This window comes from Mustela nivalis, assembly GCF_964662115.1.
Source record: "Mustela nivalis genome assembly, chromosome: 15".
In the NCBI taxonomy this organism is placed as follows: Eukaryota; Metazoa; Chordata; class Mammalia; order Carnivora; family Mustelidae; genus Mustela; species Mustela nivalis.
The window spans coordinates 42672364-42694690 of NC_139034.1; positions in this window are offsets into that span (position 1 = coordinate 42672364).

The window sequence follows — 22327 nt, forward strand, 5'->3', positions numbered from 1 at the left end:
TGCTATTTGGAGAGAATGAGAAAATAAAATGAAGGTAATGGAGTTCATATTCCCCAAATTAATGGAAGCATATCAGTCAAGCAAGAAGAAATGAGCAAAGGGGAATTACAAAACGTTCTGCTGAGAAATTTTAAGGAGACATTTCAGAATCTTTTCAATATTCTAGAATTGGTTGAACTTTCTAGTATAGATTTTAACTGTTGGGACAAGAAAGTAGATAACTGTTTTAGGTTTTCATCCTCTAAATAAAGGGCTCACAAAAGTGGATAATGAGGAAGGGATTAATTAAAAAGAAAAAAGAAATTAGTAAGAAACAAAAGACTTAACAATAATTCATAATGGGGTTATTACATTTTTATGGTTTTAATATAAAAGTGATACTTTTGCTGGTTACTACTATTTAAATATGATTCCCTTATTTCTCTTCTATTCTATGTACAGGACCTGTCCCTGAGATGAGTTTCAGAGTTTCTCAGGTTGCCTTGAAAGATATCTACAATTTCTTTCTCCTTTTGTAAAAAAAATGGAAGTCAAACTAGAAGAATATATAGTGTGTGATAAACTGATATGTTTTTCATTACTTGGAAATGTGGATGATTTTCTCTCCTATGTATTTAGCTTTTTTGACTTTGAACCTTTGCACTTCGAAGTGTAATTCTGGAGGAAGACTGTCGTTAAGTTTTACTGAAGACTCAGCTATGTTCTCTTTTGTACCTACTTCACCCGAACTAAATATCCTGGCAGAGAAAACTCACTGCTTGTGACCATTTTAGGTACCTACTGTCCATAAGTATAATTATTTATCAACTAAAGGGATCTTTAATCTATAAATGTATGGGGAAGGCCTACAGACAAGGTGGATTCAATAATAAATATCATTTTGATTAATCCCATAATAAGTAAATATATAAATAAATAGGGAAGAAGTGGAGAAAGCACTGGAAACAGATATACTTCTATTATCAGCATCTACTGTAGTTAGCTCCAAGATAGAAAACAAAGGAAACTATTTTGTGACAAGAGGCAACATTTCAGTCTAAAAGTTGTTAGACATTTTAGCTATGCCCTTGGAGAGAATAGATGTGAATGACATATGTGTAATTACTCAATTATCTGTGTGTGTGTGTGTGTGTGTGTGTGTGTGTGTGAATACTGAATAGTTCATATCTTAATATATTATGTCTTAAAGTTTTAAATGACGCAGCCAGCCTCTATGTGGTGCACACCTACAGAGACAGCAAAATCATGTCATAAATATAACTATGATTTCTAATAATCAGCTACATGTTGGGTAAATGCGTTTAGGTTTAGAAATATCAAATTATGGGGCCATTTGCTATATTTCTAATGTGAAAGGCTCAAGGGAATCTATAAATACTCTAAATTCATACTTGCCATGGAAAAATTTTACTTGTCGCTGAATTATTACTTGGCCTCTGAAAATCATTATCATCATTTGGCTCCCTTGGAGAGATAATTTACCTCATATGGACAAGCACTTTCCTCCCAAGAGGGAGTAGTTTTACTAGCCTGTGCCTCATAGGATCAGAAATACTTTTAATTGTTTCTCTAGTGCTGATAGCTTCTTTCAGCTGGTAAGAGGACTAATCATCTTATGCAAATACCAAGCCAATGAAATAATACGATGTCTGTATTCAAAGCAATTAGGTTGCCATTTTAATTTCTGTTCTGTACTCATAAATTCCAAAAGAAACACTGAAACATCACTTGTGATCTTTTTTATTGGACTTCTAATTAGTAGAATACATTTAGAGTATTTTTGAAGATTTTACAAGAATATATATGACATACAACATACATAGGGCTATATATTATATAGTCTATTTTAGAAAAGTTATAAAGCTTAATATCTTAGTTTCTTGATACTTTAACTTCCGAGAATGGACTCAATACATAGAATTTTAAATTACTATTTTTTTTTAAATGTCATTTTATTTAGGAACAATAAGAGATAACAAAAATAAAATGACCAACCATATTTCTCTCTTGACTGTATATCCCATTCTCTTTTTCTTTTTCTGGACTAGTAGCTAAATAGGTCTGTGCAAGGCAGCTAGATTGTTGATTACGCAAATCACATCAATGGGTCCCCATACACAGACATAGACACACACTCATATGCACATGCACACACAGTCACAGATTCTGATGTATTTCATTTTATTTTCGTTTTCATCTTCCCAGTGGTCTGGTACTCATTTCTATATGAAATGTACTCTCTAAATCACTCTGGACTTCTACCTTGGGCAGTTTTATGCATCCTAAATAAAGACAGCAGGGCTGCGGCCATCCCCTAAGAACAATGTTCTCATTTCAGAACATAGACGCCAAGCAACAGGAGTCCTGAAGCTGCATCTGACTCCAGCTTGTCAAGCTTTACAAGCTGTTATTTTCCTTGCCTCTTCACTGTCCTAGGGACTGATTGTCCTCTTGAAGCTTTCGCCATTGATTCCTGTTTCCTTACTGTGATGCTCTTCCTGGGAGATGGAGAGGCTTGTACAGATTGTTCTAATGAGGGTAATGCACAGAGCTCTTACCAAGATGTGTGGTGACCGGGGAGGAAGCATCAGGGATGCCCGAGTGATTTGTTTAATCTGCTTTTTTCTATTCAACTACATGCTGTACGCCCCATTCCCTTGAGAGGTTTACAGCGACATGTTGTCAGTGTTTGGGACTGGCAGATTTGTATTTATAGAGTCCTAGTTTCAGGGGTGAAGGGAAGACTATACCCTTTCATTACCTTTCCCCTGGAACATCAAGACAGAAGGGAGGAAACAGTGTTGTATATGTATGACGCTTCCCAGAAAAGTGACACATCGTCCAAAGGAGATGGATTCACAATATCCCATTTGGGGGAGCCCGCATAACATTCCATAGATTCCACATCAGTTCAAGTCATTTTATTGTTTTTCCCCCAACTTTTGTGAAAAGAATACTGAATTAAAGAGAAAGAGAGATAAACCGAGGGAGATACTAAGAGTGAGAAAAGGAGGGTCAGTTTCTTAAGTGGAAAAGAAAATTCCTTTAACACAAGTTACAGTACTATTGAAAATATGCTGCAGCACTTGAGATGCAGATTCAAGTCCTGTTTTATTTATTTTAAAGCATTACAGATGCACTTGAAGACAAGCCATCAGTCAGCAATGACACAGAACATGAAAATGTATAAAAATAAATTGGGCTTTAATTTTTCTTGACTAACTATAGACATCTATCATAACTAATGCACTTATAATGGCATAGTACTCTTCCCCCCAACCCCCTTCTATTTGGCAATCTCATCTATTTTGTTATGTGTCTTAAACCTAATTAGAAAGCAACAGTCCTGGCTGTGATAAAATGGCAATATTTCTTTTGACCAATATTGTTGAAACCCACTGCAATTAAAGTTATGGCAAAAGTTTATGCAAAAAGAGTGCAATATTTTTGCTAAATAGTGTGTGAAGTCCTCCTACTTGTGATACCTAATTACTGGTGTCATGCTTGTAACAGCGACATCTGTGCACACTCAACACTCTAATGGGCAGCTCCTACAGGACTAATGCATTTTAATTGATGGTGTTTAGCGTGGCTTTTGGTTTTTCTCGCGTATGAGAAGCTATGCCCTTCTGCTCTCTTGTCCCCAGATGAGCTGGCTCTCTGCTGGGGAACTCACAGTACAGATGGTCAACAAAAGGTGAAGATTGCCAGGACTGGGCTATCAGTCCCTTTCAGCCAAGATAAAATCTGAATTACTAATCAGCTTCCTTCTGCCCCCACACTCACTCTTACTCCTAGCCAAGCTGTTTACATTTGGACTTCATGCTAATCTCTCTTTGTCAAATGGCTTTATCAAGTCCTATTTGATTAGAAGCACACCTTCCTAACTAGCAAATCAGGACTGGACTATTCCAGTCCCTTAGCACCCGCAGTTCATTTCAAACACAAATTGTTCTTTCCTTGGGGAGAGACCTAAAACCTGGTTAAATTTTATCTCTAGTATCATCTGAAATGGGAAGAAAAAGTACTCGCACACAATAGAACTAAATGGGGATCACGTGTGCTTCACACAACTCTGGATGGTACATCCTCTATAGAATTGTTATCAATGTTATTATGTTTAGCTCTTCACAAATATCACATTTGGACTCAGAGCCTTCTGAGAAATGTAGTCTTAGTTCTACTTTGATAAGAAACCAGTTATACAGCAAAGAATAAATGAAATGATATACACCTTTCACTGCATTGACCTCAAAATGCTTATAACACTCTTCTTTGTTACTAAAGAAAGCGTTTTAAATATCATTTGCAACAGTTCAACACATGGGTTGCAGTTGTAAAAAAAAAAAAAAAAAAAAAAAAGACTCTACAAAACGGTAGAACTCCCAGGTCTACTGTGCTCAAAACTTCTGATGCTGGAGTCCTGAAAGGTATGAGGGTCAATCCCAGTTTGGAAGTGGGCAGGAAAACTGGCTCCCCCCACTGCTGGTCAATTAACAAAGTCCCTTTCCTTAGTTTTAAAGACAGTCAGTAGTGGGTCTGCCTGTGTGGCCACCCAAAGTAAAGCGTCACAAAGTTCTAATGAGATGCTGTTAATTTTAAGTATATTCAGTGCATTCTTCTTTCTGCATTAGGAGGGAAAAGAAACATCAAATCCCATTCTCTTAAACCATGATCTTAGTACTGGTTTCTAAGCAACCACAACAACAGAATGAAAGAAAAAAAAAATGGAGACTTGGGAAGATTACCCCCCCCCCTCCACACCGAATTAAATACATGGTTTTGACTGTCAATCAGGGTTTTTTGGTTTTTTGTGTTTTTGTTTTTGTTTTTTGTTTGTTTGTTTGCATTGCACATTTTGTTATAGGATATTTCTAAATCTGAGCTTTAAATTAAGAAAATATCACTAAAGATAAATACTATGTGCTACTATTCACTTTATGTTCTAAGAAAGATACTCTCTTTTAAAGCAACTTTAATGGGATTAAGATGGTAAATTCTGTACATATTAAAAAGTAAGTATTTCAACAGATATATGTAAGACTGTCCTTCCCTGGTAGCAAAGATTAAAAACCAAAATGATAAAAGTGGTGTTGCAAGAGTAAGCAGAGGAATAAAGTAAAGCAATTAAACGGATACTTCAATATAAACACTGAAAGGTACTGCAGAGATGCACAATAATATGCCAAATAACAGCACCCGCCTTTGGCTGCCGTAACAAAGTACCATACACTGGTGGCTTAAACAATAGACATTTATTTCCCACAGTTCTGGAGGATGGAAGTACTAGATCTGAGTGCTGGCTGAGTGGACCTTAGGAGAGGGCATTCTTCTTGGCTTCCAGAAGGACATCTCTCTCTTGAGTTCTCACAGTGTGGAGGAAGATCTAGCTTTCTGGTCTCCTCTTTTAAAGGCAGTAAGCCCCTCGTTAGGATCCCATACCCATGAATTCATCTAAACGGATTACCTCCAAAAACCCGCACCTCTAAACATCATCACATTCCTGAGTTAAAGCTTCAACGTGAGCACTTAGGGATACAAAAATTCAGTCCATAAAGTCCCTAGTACTTCTATTATTATTTCTGTTTTGCATTTTAATTTTATGTTAACTGGTTTAGTTATCAGGATAACTTTTTCACATGGGAATTATTACCTCGTATTACAGGCAGGGAAATTCAAGCTCAGACTGATACTTAATTAACTTGCCCGAATTTCTACTATTATTAAGGGCAAGAGTTTTTAAGTTTTTTATGTTGGGTCTTCTGATTTCTGAGTTAGATATTAGTAATGTAAAAACCTTAAAATATTAAAATTCAAAGTCCAACTATACTATTCTCCTAGCCAGAACTCTAGTGCTAGTCACAAAATAAAGGTTTTTTGGGGGCACCTGGGTGGCTCAGTGGGTTAAAGCCTCTGCCTTCAGCTCAGGTCATGATCTCAGGATCCTGGGATCGAGCCCCACATCGGGCTCTCTGTTAAACAGGGAGCTTGCTTCCCCCCGCCCTGCCTGCCTCTCTGCCTACTTGTGATCTCTTTCCCTCTCTCTCTGTCAAATAAATAAATAAAATCTTTAAAAAAATAAATAAAGTTTTTTGATTGGGTAAGTGAATAAGTTACACTACCTCATGAGAAAGGATAATTCATGCCAGACACAATTCAACCCTTCAGGTCAACCCTAGGGATAGAGATATAAGTAAGTACTCCTTGGCAGAGTTTACATAGGGGACTGTGGGCAGAGACAGATATTATAATTTATACATAATATTCTTATTTATGGTAGTATATATTATATTATGGAAACAAAAGGAGAATCACATGGGCCAACATGGGGAAGATATAACTTGGGGGAGGTAATTTGGTCAAGCAAAGCTTTTGGTGAGATGTAAAAACTCAGCTTTGATTTCAGCACCTTATTCAATCACAAAACAGTGGCGTTTAAAAGCATTCATAAACCATGTGAAACTTATTGCACATCAAACTCTGAATGTAATTGTATCCAATAATTCCAAGAATTTGTTCTTGGTAATCTGAACCAAGCATGGTAATATCTCTAATTTTCTTTTCCACATAATAGAGAAAAATATATTTACATTGTAGAAGATGAAAACTTGTGAATATTCCAGTAAATGAATGGATTTCCCATCTTTTCATTTTTTTAATGCTTGTTTTTGTTTTTAAAGATTTTTTTATTTATTTAATAGAGAGAGCAAATAAGGAGAGGAGTAGAGAGAGAATCTTTAAAGCAGACTCCCTGCTGAGCACGGAGTTCTATGTTGGGCTGGATCTCATGATGCTGAGATCCTGACCTGAGCTGAAATCAATAGTCAGAGGCTTAACCAACTGAGCCACCCAGGTGCCTCTGTTATGCTTTGTTTTTAAGTTAGCCTTAAGGCCAACGTGAGGCTTGAACTCACGACTTGGACATCAAGAGTCACATGCTGTATTAACTGCCAGTCAGGCACCTCTTATACATATCCTTAAATTGAACTCAAAGTTCTGAATAGTTGGTTGCTATTTCTGCTTCTTGAAATATCTTCTATTTCCTTCATGTCAAGTATACTTCTGTTTTAATTGTAATCCTAATTAGAATATGACATTTTCCTGATGATCACCAGTTGGCTGCGATTTGATCATCAATTCCATAATGTTTATGAATATCTGTAGAAAATTCAACAAATGTATGTTTTGATTGTTACTATAACATATTATTGCTCATACTGGTTTTGATTAAATAAGAATCCCTTTACAATACATGTATTTTACAAACATATATGAAAGTTAAGCTTTCAAATAAAGTTAATGTTTTCAAATAATAACACCTATAATTATAGAAGGAAGCATACCAAGTGAGGAACCAGTAACTATATTAGCAATGATGGAGTTATTATTTTATTTTATTTTTTATAACATTTATTTCTTTTAGATAGAGAACATGCACGCAAGACCGGGGGGCAGGTCAACGCGAGAAGGAAAGAATCTCAAGCTGACTCCTTTGAGCACAGAGCCTGACAGGGGACTCGATCTAACCACTGAGATCAGGACCTGAGTTGAAATCTGATGTTTAAGCAACTGAGTCATCCCAGTGCTCAGAAAGAGTTGTCATTTTAGACAAGATATCTTGTTGCAAAGACTCACTTGAAAAGTCTAAGTTTGGCTCAAAATTCCTGATACCAAAATCTTACATAGAACAACTTAAGATCAGAGGTATCTCTGTGTAAAAACAGCAAATTATTATTTTTTTAGATCCTGACTATAGTTAGTAAAATAATGAATAATCATTGTATTTGCTTATTAAGTCAAGGCATATTTTTAATTGGTCAATTTAAAAAAATGTGTTTTCAATATAGAAAATAATAATAATTAAATCTTAATAATAATAATTACAATGTTAGCAAGTGCACATTAGAAGAGGTATTTTATCAGCAGCAAAAAAGAGAATATGATTATATGGTAGTTCTATTTTAATGTTTTGAGGAATTTCCATATTGCTTTTATAGTAGTTGTGCCAATTTACATTTCCACCAAGAGTGTACAAGATTCCCTTTCCTTTACATTATTGCTGACACTTACTGACTTTTTATAATAGCCATCAAGACAGGTGTGAAAGTGATATCTCACTGTAGTTTTGGTTTGCATTTCCCAGTGATTAGTGGCATCAAGCACCTTTTTAATATACCTGCTTGCCATTTATATCTCTTCTTTGGAGAAACATCTTTTCAGATCCTTAGTCCATTTTTTTTCCAGCTTTATTGAGATATAATTGACATATAACATGTATAAGATTAAAGTGTACAATGTCAGTATTTGGTACACGAATATAGTGAACTGATTACCACAATCATGGGTAAACATATCCATCACTTCACATAACTACTTTTTTGTTTGTATATTGTAAGAACATTTAAGATCTGTTCTGTTAGTAGTTTTCCAACTATTAAAGATAATATTATTGACTACAGTCACAATAGTACACGTTAGATCGCCAACACTTATTCAGATAATTGGGAATTTATCTACCTCACTCCATTTCTGTGGGTATAGCATTTTTGGAATCCACGTATAAGTGAGATCATGCAATAATTTTAGACTCTGATTTATTTCACTTAGCATAATGCCCTTAAGGTTCTCACAAGTTGCAGGATCTAGCTATTTTTTTATGGCTGAATAATATTCCACTGCATATAATATTTTATATTATATGCATTATTATATATTACATACACAATATATTATTTCCATGTTTTGGATACTGTGAATAATGCTGCAATGAGCATTCCAGATATCTCTTGGAATAGTGATTTTATTTCTTCTATATACCTAGAAGTGGAAATGCTAGATCGATCATATATGGTAGTTCTACTTTTATTTTATTAAGGGAACTCCATATTGTTTCCTTAATGTATGTAACCAGTTTATATTCCCAGCAACAATGTACAAACATATCATTTTATCCATTCTTACTAGCACTTGTTATCTCTATATTTTTTATAATTGCTGTTCTAACAGGTCTAAACTTTAAAGATGTCTATTCTGGTCCCTTGCCCATTTTTAAATTAGATAATTTGCTTCCCCCACTTTGAGTTTTATGAATCCCTTACCTATTTTGAATAGTAACCCCTTATCAGAATATGGTTTGCAATATCATCTCCAATTTTTTGATTGTTTTCATTTCTTATTGTTTTTTTCCCCCTGTATAGAAGCTTTTTAGTTTTTATGAAATCCCACTTAACAAATTTTTCCTTTGATACATGTGCTTTTGGTGTTACATGCAAAAAACCTTTGCCAATACCAATACCAAGGAAATTTTCTCCTCTATTATTGTGTAGGATTTTTATGGTTTCGGCTCTTACAATTATTCTTTAATCCATTTCAAGTTATTTTTTTAGTGGAATAAGATGGGGGTCAAATTTCATTTTTTGCACATAATTATCCAGTTTTCCCAGTACACATTTATTGAAGAGATCATCCTTTTGCCATTGAGATTTCTTGGAACTCTTGTTGTATGTAGGTCAGCTGGCAGTATATGTGTGAGTTTATTTCTGGGCTCTCTAATCTACTAAAAATTTTTATGTGTCTGTTTTTATGCCAGTACCATCCTGGTTTGATTATTTTAGTTAATATATTTTGAAATTAGAGTGTATGAGGCATTCAGTTTTATTCTTTCTCAAGATTGTTTTGGTTATCTGGGGTCCCTTGTGGTTTCATGTAATTTTATAATTGTTTTGATCCAGCAATCCTAATTCTGGATATTTTTCAAAAGACTGAAATCAGGATCTCAAAGAGATATTAGCCCTCCCATGTCCATTGCAGCACTACTCACAATAACCAAGATGTAGAAACAACCTACACATTCATGGATCAAGGAATAGATAAAGAAAATATAGTATTACATGCAATGGGATTCTATGCAACCTTTAAAATGGAATAAATGCTGAAATGTGCAATAACGTGGATGAATTTGATGATCTTATGCTAAGAGATATAAACCAGTCACAGAATAAATACTACATGATTCCACTTAAATGAGCCATTTAAAATAGCCAAATTCTTAGAAGCTGAGAGTAGAATAGTGTTTGGCAGTGGTTAAGAGAAGGGGTAAAAAGGGAATTGTTAATCAATAGCTATAAACGTACAGTTATGCAAGATGAATAAGTCCTTGAGATTTTCTGTACAACATTGTGCCTAAAATTAATAATACTGTATGTTATATTTAAAAATGTTAAGAGAGTAGATTTCATATTAATTATGCTATAGTAAAATAAAAATATAATTATCTTGAAAGAAATTTTCACTCAGTGGTGAGGTTGAGATGAATGTAGTCTGATCCAAACAACGCTATTTGATACTGAAAAAGAGTATACTTTAAATAGTATAAAAAAAAGAGAAGCAAAGAAAAAGTGACAGGTTAGGTGTATATTTTGGCTTCTAACAAAGAAAGAAAATAAATTAGTAGTAGCATTTGAAAGGCTACATTGTTACTGTATATGTAACCTCTAGCATGTAAGCTATGAGAAAGTAGAGTTTGCTTTTTCCCCACATTAACTAACACATTGCAAAATTTCTCAGTAATGATTTGAGTCATTGTTAGTTGTTTATAATTATAGTAAACTGTTATTACCAACGTTACCTATCAAAAGTAGAAACTCATCATTACTATTCACTCTAATTTTTTTTTAATTTTTTATTTTTTATAAAAAAAAAAATTTTTTATATTTTTATCCCCAGGGGTACAGGTCTGTGAATCACCAGGTTTACACACTTCACAGCACTCACCAAAGCACATACCCTCCCCAATGTCCATAATCCCACCCTCTTCTCCCAAACCCCCTCCCCCCAGCAACCCTCAGTTTGTTTTGTGAGATTAAGAGTCACTTATGGTTTGTCTCCCTCCCAATCCCATCTTGTTTCTTTTATTCTTCTCCTACCCACTTAAGCCTCCATGTTGCATCACCACTTTCTCATATCAGGGAGATCATATGATAGTTGTCTTTCTCTGCTTGACTTATTTCGCTAAGCATGATTCGCTCTAGTTCCATCCATGTTGTCGCAAATGGCAAGATTTCATTTCTTTTGATGGCTGCATAGTATTCCATTGTGTATATATACCACATCTTCGTGATCCATTCATCTGTTGATGGACATCTAGGTTCTTTCCATAGTTTGGCTATTGTGGACATTGCTGCTATAAACATTCGGGTGCATGTGCCCCTTTGGATCACTACGTTTGTATCTTTAGGGTAAATACCCAATAGTGCAATTGCTGGGTCATAGGGCAGTTCTATTTTCAACATTCTGAGAAACCTCCATGCTGTTTTCCAGAGTGGCTGCACCAGCTTGCATTCCCACCAACAATGTAGGAGGGTTCCCCTTTCTCCACATCCTCGCCAGCATCTGTCATTTCCTGACTTGTTGATTTTAGCCATTCTGACTGGTGTGAGGTGATATCGCATTGTGGTTTTGATTTGTATTTCCCTGATGCCGAGTGATATGGAGCACTTTTTCATGTGTCTGTTGGCCATCTGGATGTCTTCTTTGCAGAAATGTCTGTTCATGTCCTCTGCCCATTTCTTGATTGGATTATTTGTGCTTTGGGTGTTGGGTTTGCTAAGTTCTTTATAGATTTTGAACACTAGTCCTTTATCTGATATGTCGTTTGCAAATATCTTCTCCCATTCTGTCAGTTGTCTTTTGATTTTGTTAACTGTTTCCTTTGCTGTGCAAAAGCTTTTGATCTTGATGAAATCCCAATAGTTCATTTTTGCCCTTGCTTCCCTTGCCTTTGGCGATGTTCCTAGGAAGATGTTGCTGCGGCAGAGGTCGAAGAGGTTGCTGCCTGTGTTCTCCTCAAGGATTTTGATGGATTCCTTTCGCACATTGAGGTCCTTCATCCATTTTGAGTCTATTTTTGTGTGTGGTGTAAGGAAATGGTCCAATTTCATTTTTCTGCATGTGGCTGTCCAATTTTCCCAGCACCATTTATTGAAGAGGCTGTCTTTTTTCCATTGGACATTCTTTCCTGCTTTGTCGAAGATGAGTTGACCATAGATTTGAGGGTCTATTTCTGGGCTCTCTATTCTGTTCCATTGATCTATGTGTCTGTTTTTGTGCCAGTACCATGCTGTCTTGATGATGACAGCTTTGTAATAGAGCTTGAAGTCCGGAATTGTGATGCCACCAACGTTGGCTTTCTTTTTCAATATCCCTTTGGCTATTCGAGGTGTTTTCTGGTTCCATATAAATTTTAGCATTATTTGTTCCATTTCTTTGAAAAAGATGCATGGTACTTTGATAGGAATTGCATTAAATGTGTAGATTGCTTTAGGTAGCATAGACATTTTCACAATATTTATTCTTCCAATCCAGGAGCATGGAACATTTTTCCATTTCTTTGTGTCTTCCTCAATTTCTTTCATGAGTACTTTATAGTTTTCTGAGTATAGATTCTGTGTCTCTTTGGTTAGGTTTATTCCTAGGTATCTTATGGTTTTGGATGCAATTGTAAATGGGATTGACTCCTTAATATCTCTTTCTTCTGTCTTGCTGTTGGTGTAGAGAAATGCAACTGATTTCTGTGCATTGATTTTATATCCTGACACTTTACTGAATTCCTGTACAAGTTCTAGCAGTTTTGGAGTGGAGTCTTTTGGGTTTTCCACATATAGTATCATATCATCTGCGAAGAGTGATAATTTGACTTCTTCTTTGCCGATTTGGATGCCTTTAATTTCCTTTTGTTGTCTGATTGCTGAGGCTAGGACCTCTAGTACTATGTTGAATAGCAGTGGTGATAATGGACATCCCTGCCGTGTTCCTGACCTTAGCAGAAAAGCTTTCAGTTTTTGGCCATTGAGAATGATATTTGCGGTGGGTTTTTCATAGATGGCTTTGATGATATTGAGGTATGTGCCCTCTATCCCTACACTTTGAAGAGTTTTGATCAGGAAGGGATGCTGTACTTTGTCAAATGCTTTTTCAGCATCTATTGAGAGTATCATATGGTTCTTGTTCTTTCTTTTATTGATGTGTTGTATCACATTGACTGATTTGCGGATGTTGAACCAACCTTGCAGCCCTGGAATAAATCCCACTTGGTCGTGGTGAATAATCTTTTTAATGTACTGTTGAATCCTATTGGCTAGTATTTTGTTGAGTATTTTCGCATATGTGTTCATCAAGGATATCGGTCTATAGCTCTCTTTTTTGGTGGGATCCTTGTCTGGTTTTGGGATCAAGGTGATGCTGGCCTCATAAAATGAGTTTGGAAGTTTTCCTTCCATTTCTATTTTTTGGAACAGTTTCAGGAGAATAGGAATTAGTTCTTCTTTAAATGTTTGGTAGAATTCCCCCGGGAAGCTGTCTGGCCTGGGCTTTTGTTTGTTTGGAGATTTTTAATGACTGTTTCAATCTCCTTACTGGTTATGGGTCTGTTCAGGCTTTCTATTTCTTCCTGGTTCAGTTGTGGTAGTTTATATGTTTCTAGGAATGCATCCATTTCTTCCAGATTGTCAAATTTGTGGCGTAGAGTTGCTCATAGTATGTTCTTATAATAGTTTGTATTTCTTTGGTGTTAGTTGTGATCTCTCCTCTTTCATTCATGATTTTATTTATTTGGGTCTTTTCTCTTTTCTTTTTGATAAGTCGGGCCAGGGGTTTATCAATTTTATTAATTCTTTCAAAGAACCAGCTCCTAGTTTTGTTGATTTGTTCTATTGTTTTTTTGGTTTCTATTTCATTGATTTCTGCTCTGATCTTTATGATTTCTCTTCTCCTGCTGGGCTTAGGGTTTCTTTCTTGTTCTTTCTCCAGCTCCTTTAGGTGTAGGGTTAGGTTGTGTACCTGAGACCTTTCTTGTTTCTTGAGAAATATATACCGCTATATATTTTCCTCTCAGGACTGCCTTTGTTGTGTCCCACAGATTTTGAACCGTTGTATTTTCATTATCATTTGTTTCCATGATTTTTTTCAATTCTTCTTTAATTTCCCGGTTGACCCATTCATTCTTTAGAAGGATACTGTTTAGTCTCCATGTATTTGGGTTCTTTCCAAACTTCCTTTTGTGGTTGAGTTCTAGCTTTAGAGCATTGTGGTCTGAAAATATGCAGGGAATGATCCCAATCTTTTGATACCGGTTGAGTCCTGATTTAGGACCGAGGATGTGATCTATTCTGGAGAATGTTCCATGTGCACTAGAGAAGAATGTGTATTCTGTTGCTTTGGGATGAAATGTTCTGAATATATCTGTGATGTCCATCTGGTCCAGTGTGTCGTTTAAGGCCTTTATTTCCTTGCTGATCTTTTGCTTGGATGACCTGTCCATTTCAGTGAGGGGAGTGTTAAAGTCCCCTACTATTATTGTATTGTTGTTGATGTGTTTCTTTGATTTTGTTATTAATTGGTTTATATAGTTGGCTGCTCCCACGTTGGGGGCATAGATATTTAAAATTGTTAAATCTTCTTGTTGGACAGACCCTTTGAGTATGATATAGTGTCCTTCCTCATCTCTTATTATAGTCTTTGGCTTAAAATCTAATTGATCTGATATAAGGATTGCCACTCCTGCTTTCTTCTGATGTCCATTAGCATGGTAAATTCTTTTCCACCCCCTCACTTTAAATCTGGAGGTGTCTTCGGGCTTAAAATGAGTTTCTTGGAGGCAACATATAGATGGGTTTTGTTTTTTTATCCATTCTGATACCCTGTGTCTTTTGACAGGGGCATTTAGCCCATTCACATTCAGGGTAACTATTGAGAGATATGAATTTAGTGCCATTGTATTGCCTGTAAGGTGACTGTTATTGTATATGGTCTCTGTTCCTTTCTGATCTACCACTTGTAGGCTCTCTCTTTGCTTAGAGGACCCCTTTCAAGATTTCCTGTAGAGCTGGTTTGGTATTTGCAAATTCTTTCAGTTGTTGTTTGTCCTGGAAGCTTTTAATCTCTCCTTCTATTTTCAATGATAGCCTAGCTGGATATAGTATTCTGGGCTGCATGTTTTTCTCATTTAGTTCTGAAAATATCATGCCAGCTCTTTCTGGCCTGCCAGGTCTCTGTGGATAAGTCAGCTGCCAATCTAATATTTTTACCATTGTATGTTACAGACTTCTTTTCCCGGGCTGCCCTCAGGATTTTCTCTTTGTCACTGAGACTTGTAAATTTTACTATTAGGTGACGGGGTGTGGGCCTATTCTTATTGATTTTGAGGGGCGTTCTCTGAACCTCCTGAATTTTGATGCTCGTTCCCTTTGCCATATTGGGGAAATTCTCCCCAATAATTCTCTCCAGTATACCTTCTGCTCCCCTCTCTCTTTCTTCTTCTTCTGGAATCCCAATTATTCTAATGTTGTTTCGTCTTATGGTGTCACTTATCTCTAGAATTCTCCCCTCGTGGTCCAGTAGCTGTTTGTCCCTCTTTTGCTCAGCTTCTTTATTCTCTGTCATTTGGTCTTCTATATCACTAATTCTTTCTTCTGCCTCATTTATCCTAGCAGTGAGAGCCTCCATTTTTGATTGCACGTCATTAATAGCTTTTTTGATTTCAACTTGGTTAGATTGTAGTTCTTTTATTTCTCCAGAAAGGGCTTTTATATCTCTCGAGAGGGTTTCTCTAATATCTTCCATGCCTTTTTCGAGCCCGGCTAGAACCTTGAGAATTGTCATTCTGAACTCTAGATCTGACATATTACCGATGTCTGTATTGATTAGGTCCCTAGCCTTCGGTACTGCCTCTTGTTCTTTTTTTTGTGTTGAATTTTTACGTCTTGTCATTTTGGCCAGATAAGAGTAAATGAAGGGGCAAGTAAAATACTAAAAGGGTGGCAACAACCCCAGGAAAATATGCTTTCAGAAAGTGGTTGTTTTTCTGTTTCCAGAATTGCTGTTCTTCTTCTCTTCGATCTGCCGATGGATTTTCAGGTGTTTGCAATCTTTAGATAAGCTATTTAGCTGATCTCCGGCTAGCTGAAGCAGTCTCAGCTTGCTACTTCTCCGCCATCTTGACTCCTCCCCCCTATTCACTCTAATTTTTATAATTAATTATTCTGTAGTCCTTCTCCCAGTTGGATAGTGTTAAAATATAAGTAAGTTAAAAACTATTTTTTCAAAATTTTTGTATAAAAAGTTATATTTGTAGAAAGACTGAAAAAAAAACAATTTAATAATCCCCAGTAAACCATTATCTATATTTAACCTTTGTTAATATTTTGTCATATTTCGATGACACAAATAACTAAAATCATAAATGAAAAGAGGCAAAATAACAACCAATGCCACAGAAATACAAAGAAATAAAAGAGAATATTATGAAAAATTATATGCCAACATTTTTGATAACCTAGAAGAAATGGGTAAATTTTTACAAGCATGTAAATTCCCAAAACCAAATCAGGAAAAGACAGAAAATTTGAGCAGACTAATTATTAGCAATGAAATTGAATCAGTAATCAAAAAGTTCCAAAAAACAAAAGTCCAGGGCAGACAGCTTCGCAGGGGAATTCTAGCAAACATTTAAAGAAGAGTTAATTCCTATTCTTCTCAAACTATTCCACAAAATGGAAATGGAATGAAAACTTGCAAACTCATTTTATAAGGCCAGCATGACCCTGATTCCAAAACCAAAGACTCTACTAAAAAAGAGAATGACAGGCCAATATCCCTGATAAACATGGATGCAAAAATTCTCAACAAAATACTAGAAAATCATATCCAACAGTAGACTGAAAGAATCATTCCCAAGATCAACTGGGATTTATTCCCGGGTTGCAAGGTGGTTTCAGGATTTGCAAATCAATTGATAAAAGAATTAATAAAATTAATAAAAGAAAAGACCAGAGCCACAATATACTCTCAATAGATGCAGAAAAAGCACTCGACAAAGTGCAGCATCCATTCTTGATAAAAACCTTCAATAAAGTAGGTTTAGATGGACCATACTTCAACATCATAAAGCCCATACATGAAAGACTCACAGCAAATATCATGCTTAATGGTGAAAAACTGTGAGCTTTCCCTGTATGGTCAGGAACAAGACAGGGATGTTCCCTTGTCACCAATATTATTTAACACAGTACTCGAAGTCTTAGCCTCAGCAATAAGACAACATAACTATAGGACATCTAAATCAGCAAGAAAGAGTGGCCAGTTAGCTCAGTTGGTCAGAGTGTGGTGCTGATAAATCAGCAAGAAAAAAGTCAAACTTTCACTATTTGCAGATGACATTATACTCTAGGTGGAAGACCTGGAAGACTCCATCAAAAAATTGCTAGAAATGATACAAGAATTCAGTAAAGTTGCAGGATACAAAATGTAGAGAAAATTGTTGCATTTCTATACACCAATAATGAAGCAGCAGAAAGAAAAATCAAGGAATCAATTCCACTTACTAGTGTACCAAAAACTATAATATACCTAGTAATAAACCTAATCAAAGAGGTAAAATATCTGTACTCTGACACTTATAACACACTTACAAAAGCAACTGAAGATGACATGAAGAAATTTGCAGATTAGAAGAACAAATATTGTTTAAAATGTCCATATTATCCAAAGCAATCTACACAGATTTAATGCAATTGCTATCAAAATACAACCAGCTTTTTTCACAGAGCTAGAACAAACAGTCCTAAAATTTGTATGGAGCCACAAGACTCTGAATAGCCCAAGCAACCCTGAAAAAGAAAAAAAAAAATGCTAGAGACATCACAGTCCCAGACTTCAAGTCTTATTACAAAGCTGTAGTGATCAAGACAGGATGGTAGAGTCACAAAAACAGACATATAGAACAACAGAACATACACCAATTGAACAGAATAGAAAACCCAGAAACCAAAACCCACGAGTATATGGTCAGCTCATCTTCAACCAAACAGGAAAGAATATCGATGGAAAAAAGACAGTCTCTTCAAATGGTATTGGGAAAACTGGACAGCAACATGCAGAAGAATGAAACTAAACCTCTTTCTTATACTGTACAAAAACAAATTAAATATGGATTAAAAACCCTAGATTTGAGACAGGAAACCATCAAAATCCTAGAGGAGAACACAGGCACTAACCTCTCTGACATTGGGTATAGCATTTCTTACTAGGTACATCTCCTGAGGCAAGGGAAACAAAGACAAAAATGAACTATTGGGACTTCATCAAAAGATAAAAATCTTCACAGTGAAGGAAACAATAAAATCAAAAGGCAGCCTTCAGAATTAGAAAAGATATTTGCAAATGACATGTTTGCCAAAGGGTTAGTATCTAAAATAAATAAAGAATTTATGAAACTCAACACTCAAAATACAAATAATCCAGTGCTTTGGTGAGTGCTGTGAAGTGTGTAAACCTGGTGATTCACAGACCTGTACCCCTGGGGATAAAAATATATGTTTATAAAAAATAAAAAATTTAAAAAAAATTCTTATTATTCAGAAATTGTTGGGGAAGTGATTGCATTCATGAAGTTTTAATTCCATAAGCAAAAGATTAACACATATATCCAGGTAAAACTCTTAATGTCTCTAAAATCATGGATGTTTAATGTTTAATTCTAGAGAAATCAAATTAGGAAGCAAAAGACATTTCTACCAGTCCAAATTGCAAAGTGAAGACACAGCTATCCTGATTTGGGTTTGGATGTCACATTTAAATCTTGACTTCTCCTACCCTAATAATCTATTGTTCTCTTTGGTTGGTTCTCCATAAAATATTATCTTGGAACAAAAGTAAACATACTCTTTATTGTATCATCTAGCAATTGTGCCCTTTAGTATTTAGCCAAAGGAGTTAAAAAGCCATGTCTACACAAAAACCTGCTAATAGATATTTATAGTAACTCTATTCATAATTGCCATAACATGGAAGAAGCCAAAATGTCCTTCAGTAGGTTAATGGATAATTTGTGGCACATCCAGATCATAGAACATTATTATTCAGTTCCAAAAAGAAATGAGGTTTCAAGTCAGGAAAAGACATGGAGGAAACTTAGATGCATATTACTAAGTAATGCATATTATGCATATTACTAAGTGAAAGGAGGCAATATGAAAAGACTACATACTATATAATGCTAACTATGTAGCATTTTGGAAAAGGCAAAACTATGGAGACAATAAAAGTCAGTGGTTCCCAGTGGCTGGAGGCTGGGGATGAATATGTGGAGCACAGAGAATTTTAAGGAAGTGAAAATATTTTGTAGAGTACTATAATGATGGACAAATGCCCTCATACATTATCCAAACCCCCAAAACGTGTAATACCAAGAGTGAATCCTAATGTAAAATATGAACTTTGAGTGAATATAATTTGTCATGTAGGTAGATCATTTTTAAAATTCTGGTGGTGGATATTAATAATGGGGTAGTGATTAAAAAGGGGGTAATTAAATGTATAGGGTATGAGGTAATATGATAAATCTTAATATCTTCCTCTCAACTTTTCTATGAACTGAAACTGCTCTAAAAATTCTTTAAAATGTTATCTTAGACATTCTTCTAGTGATACTTACTGCCAACATATATACCATGTTAAAATATCCACTTGAACAACTACACTCATCCCTCCTTTTCTTAAACTATCCCCCAGCTAGCTTAAATACCAATTGCTTTTTAGTTAGTTCTATACTCTCAGATTTCACATCTGTTCTACCTTAGCTTATGTCTACATTTTACTTACATATTTCTTCCTGCCCCAGAGTTTTGAGTATTCTGGGTATTATTCTTCTTTAATATCAAAACTACAACTTTCCATTTCTCAAGACATAAACTGAGAAAATATACCCAACTGACAAGTCCCTAATCAATTCCATTTTCTCAAAATGGCTTCATATCTTTCATTAATCTGCATAATCTCTTATAATTAAGCATTTACTTCATGTGTCCTCTTATTTCTTTTCTATGCTCAACATTATGCTCTACTCCAAACTGTAATTACAGTTTTTCTTAAGGTTTCTTAATTCCTCCTTGTGTCTGGATATCTCTTACATGCTGAATCCTTTTTAGATTTTCAATTTAAATTACATAGAGTAGAAAAAAAGGTAATCACTCTCTTCTTTCAGATTTTGAATTTCCTGAAGACGATGACCCAGTGTAAAATCTGTTCACTTTTGTATATTTAAACTTTCATCATCTGCATTCAAGTTACCATCTATTAAGACTATTACAATAATCATAATAATCTCTTAACTAGTCTCCATACTTTATTTCCTGACTGGTCTCCTTCTGTCCTGCAGGATATTATTCATTCTTTATCAATAGTAGAAACTGATCGACTGGTTGGCTTATTGTTTATTCATTCATTCATTTATAAAACTCATCTTAATTTCCTCTCTGTATCATTTCTTTTCTTTCAGCAAACAAACTTTATTTGAACCTTAAAACCTTTGGTGTCTTTTTATTAATTATATGGGCAACCCTCAAATACTTTCCTAGATCTAGAATTCTGTGCTCAATATGATTTCTTACTAATATCTATAGATTCACCTTGTGCCAATCTCTCCCTTATTTGCTATACCCCAACCCCACTTGGTTGATTTATGTTCCTCACACATGTGAACCTCTTCCATGCTTGGAACTTTGCCTCTGCTACTTCCTTTACCTTTCCCTCTGTCTTTTTCTTTTTTTTCTTTTTCTTTTTTTTTTTTTACAACAACAGAAATTTATTCTTTTACAACTCTGGAGGCCAGAGGTCCCAATGAGGGTATTGGCAAAGTCACAGTCCTTCTGGAAGCTCTACGGGATAAACTGCTCTTTGCCTGTTCCAGCTTCTGGTGGCTGTCAGCATTCCTTGACTTGTGGCCGCCTCATTCCAATCCTCCCTCCATTGTCACACTGCCTCCTCCTCTTCTGTTTGTCAGTCTGATAAAAATATGCATGACTGCACTTAGGCCCACCTGGGTGGCTCAGTCACTGGGCAGCTGCCTTCAGCTCAGGTCATGATCCCATGGTACTGGGATTGAGTTCTGCATCAGGCTCCCTGCTCAGTGGGGAGCCTGCTTATCCCTCTGTCACCCCCCCGGCTTGTGCTCTCTCTCATTTCTCTTTCTGTCAAATAAATAAATAATATATTTTTAAAAACAAAACAAAACAAAAATTAGAGCCAATAAGAAAGTTTGACAAGTTTGTTACGGAGGTAATCAATTTCTAAAAATCAGTTGTGTTCCTACATACAAAGATATTTTAAAATAATATTAAAATTTTTAAATTGACCAAATAATAGAAAAATAATAATGTCATGGAATAATAATAAAAAAGCCATACAACATATGTCTGAATTATAAAATTTTGTTGAAAGATGTTAAAGAAAACATAAAAGAAAGTTGTGTTTATAAGTGAGAAGGTGATATTATAAAACTATTCTCTTCAAATTAATCTAAATATTTTGTGTCATTTAACTAAATTCAGACAAGAATCTTCAGGAACCCTGAAAAGCCACTTCTAAAATGTGTACATAAAATCAAATGATGAAAAACTGACCAAAAATTTTTAAGAAGAACCTAAGGACATAATCATTATATTAAATATCAAGACATTATAAAGCTATAATTAAAATAATGTGGCACTACTACAGAAATAAAGAAAGCAAAATAGAGTGTCCAGAGATAAAACCTTCAATATAATGGACCAAGGTTCATTACCTAACAGAGTGATGACATAGGTCTCTGAGGGAAGAGTGAAATGATAAATAAATGGTGTTCACCCAACTCAGCACTCATGTGGGGCAAAAAAGATACATTCCTCACTCCATACCAAAAATATATTCCACACATATCTAAAAACTAAATGCAGAACAAATTCTTAAAAACCTTTGGAAGGGGGCACCTGGGTGGCTCAGTTAAGCATCTGCCTTTGGCTAAGGTCTTTATCCCAGGGTGCTGGGATCGAATCCCACATCAGGCTCCCCGCTCTGCAGGCAGTCTGCTTCTACTTCTACCCCTCCCCACTCTCATTCTCTCAATCTCTCTCTCTTGCTTTCTCTCTCAAATAAATAAAATCTTAAAAAAAAAAAACTTTGGAAGAAAATGAAAGAATATCTTTATGTCCTCAGGGTAGGGAAGAATTATTTAAAGCACAAAAAGCACCAGTTATAAAGAAGAACTAATTCCTATTCTCCTGAAACTGTTCCAAAAAATAGAAATGGAAGGAAAACTTCCAAACTCATTTTATGAGGCCAGCATCACCTTGATCCCAAAACCAGACAAGGATCCCACCAAAAAAGAGAGCTATAGACCGATATCCTTGATGAACACATATGCGAAAATACTCAACAAAATACTAGCCAATAGGATTCAACAGTACATTAAAAAGATTATTCACCACGACCAAGTGGGATTTATTCCAGGGCTGCA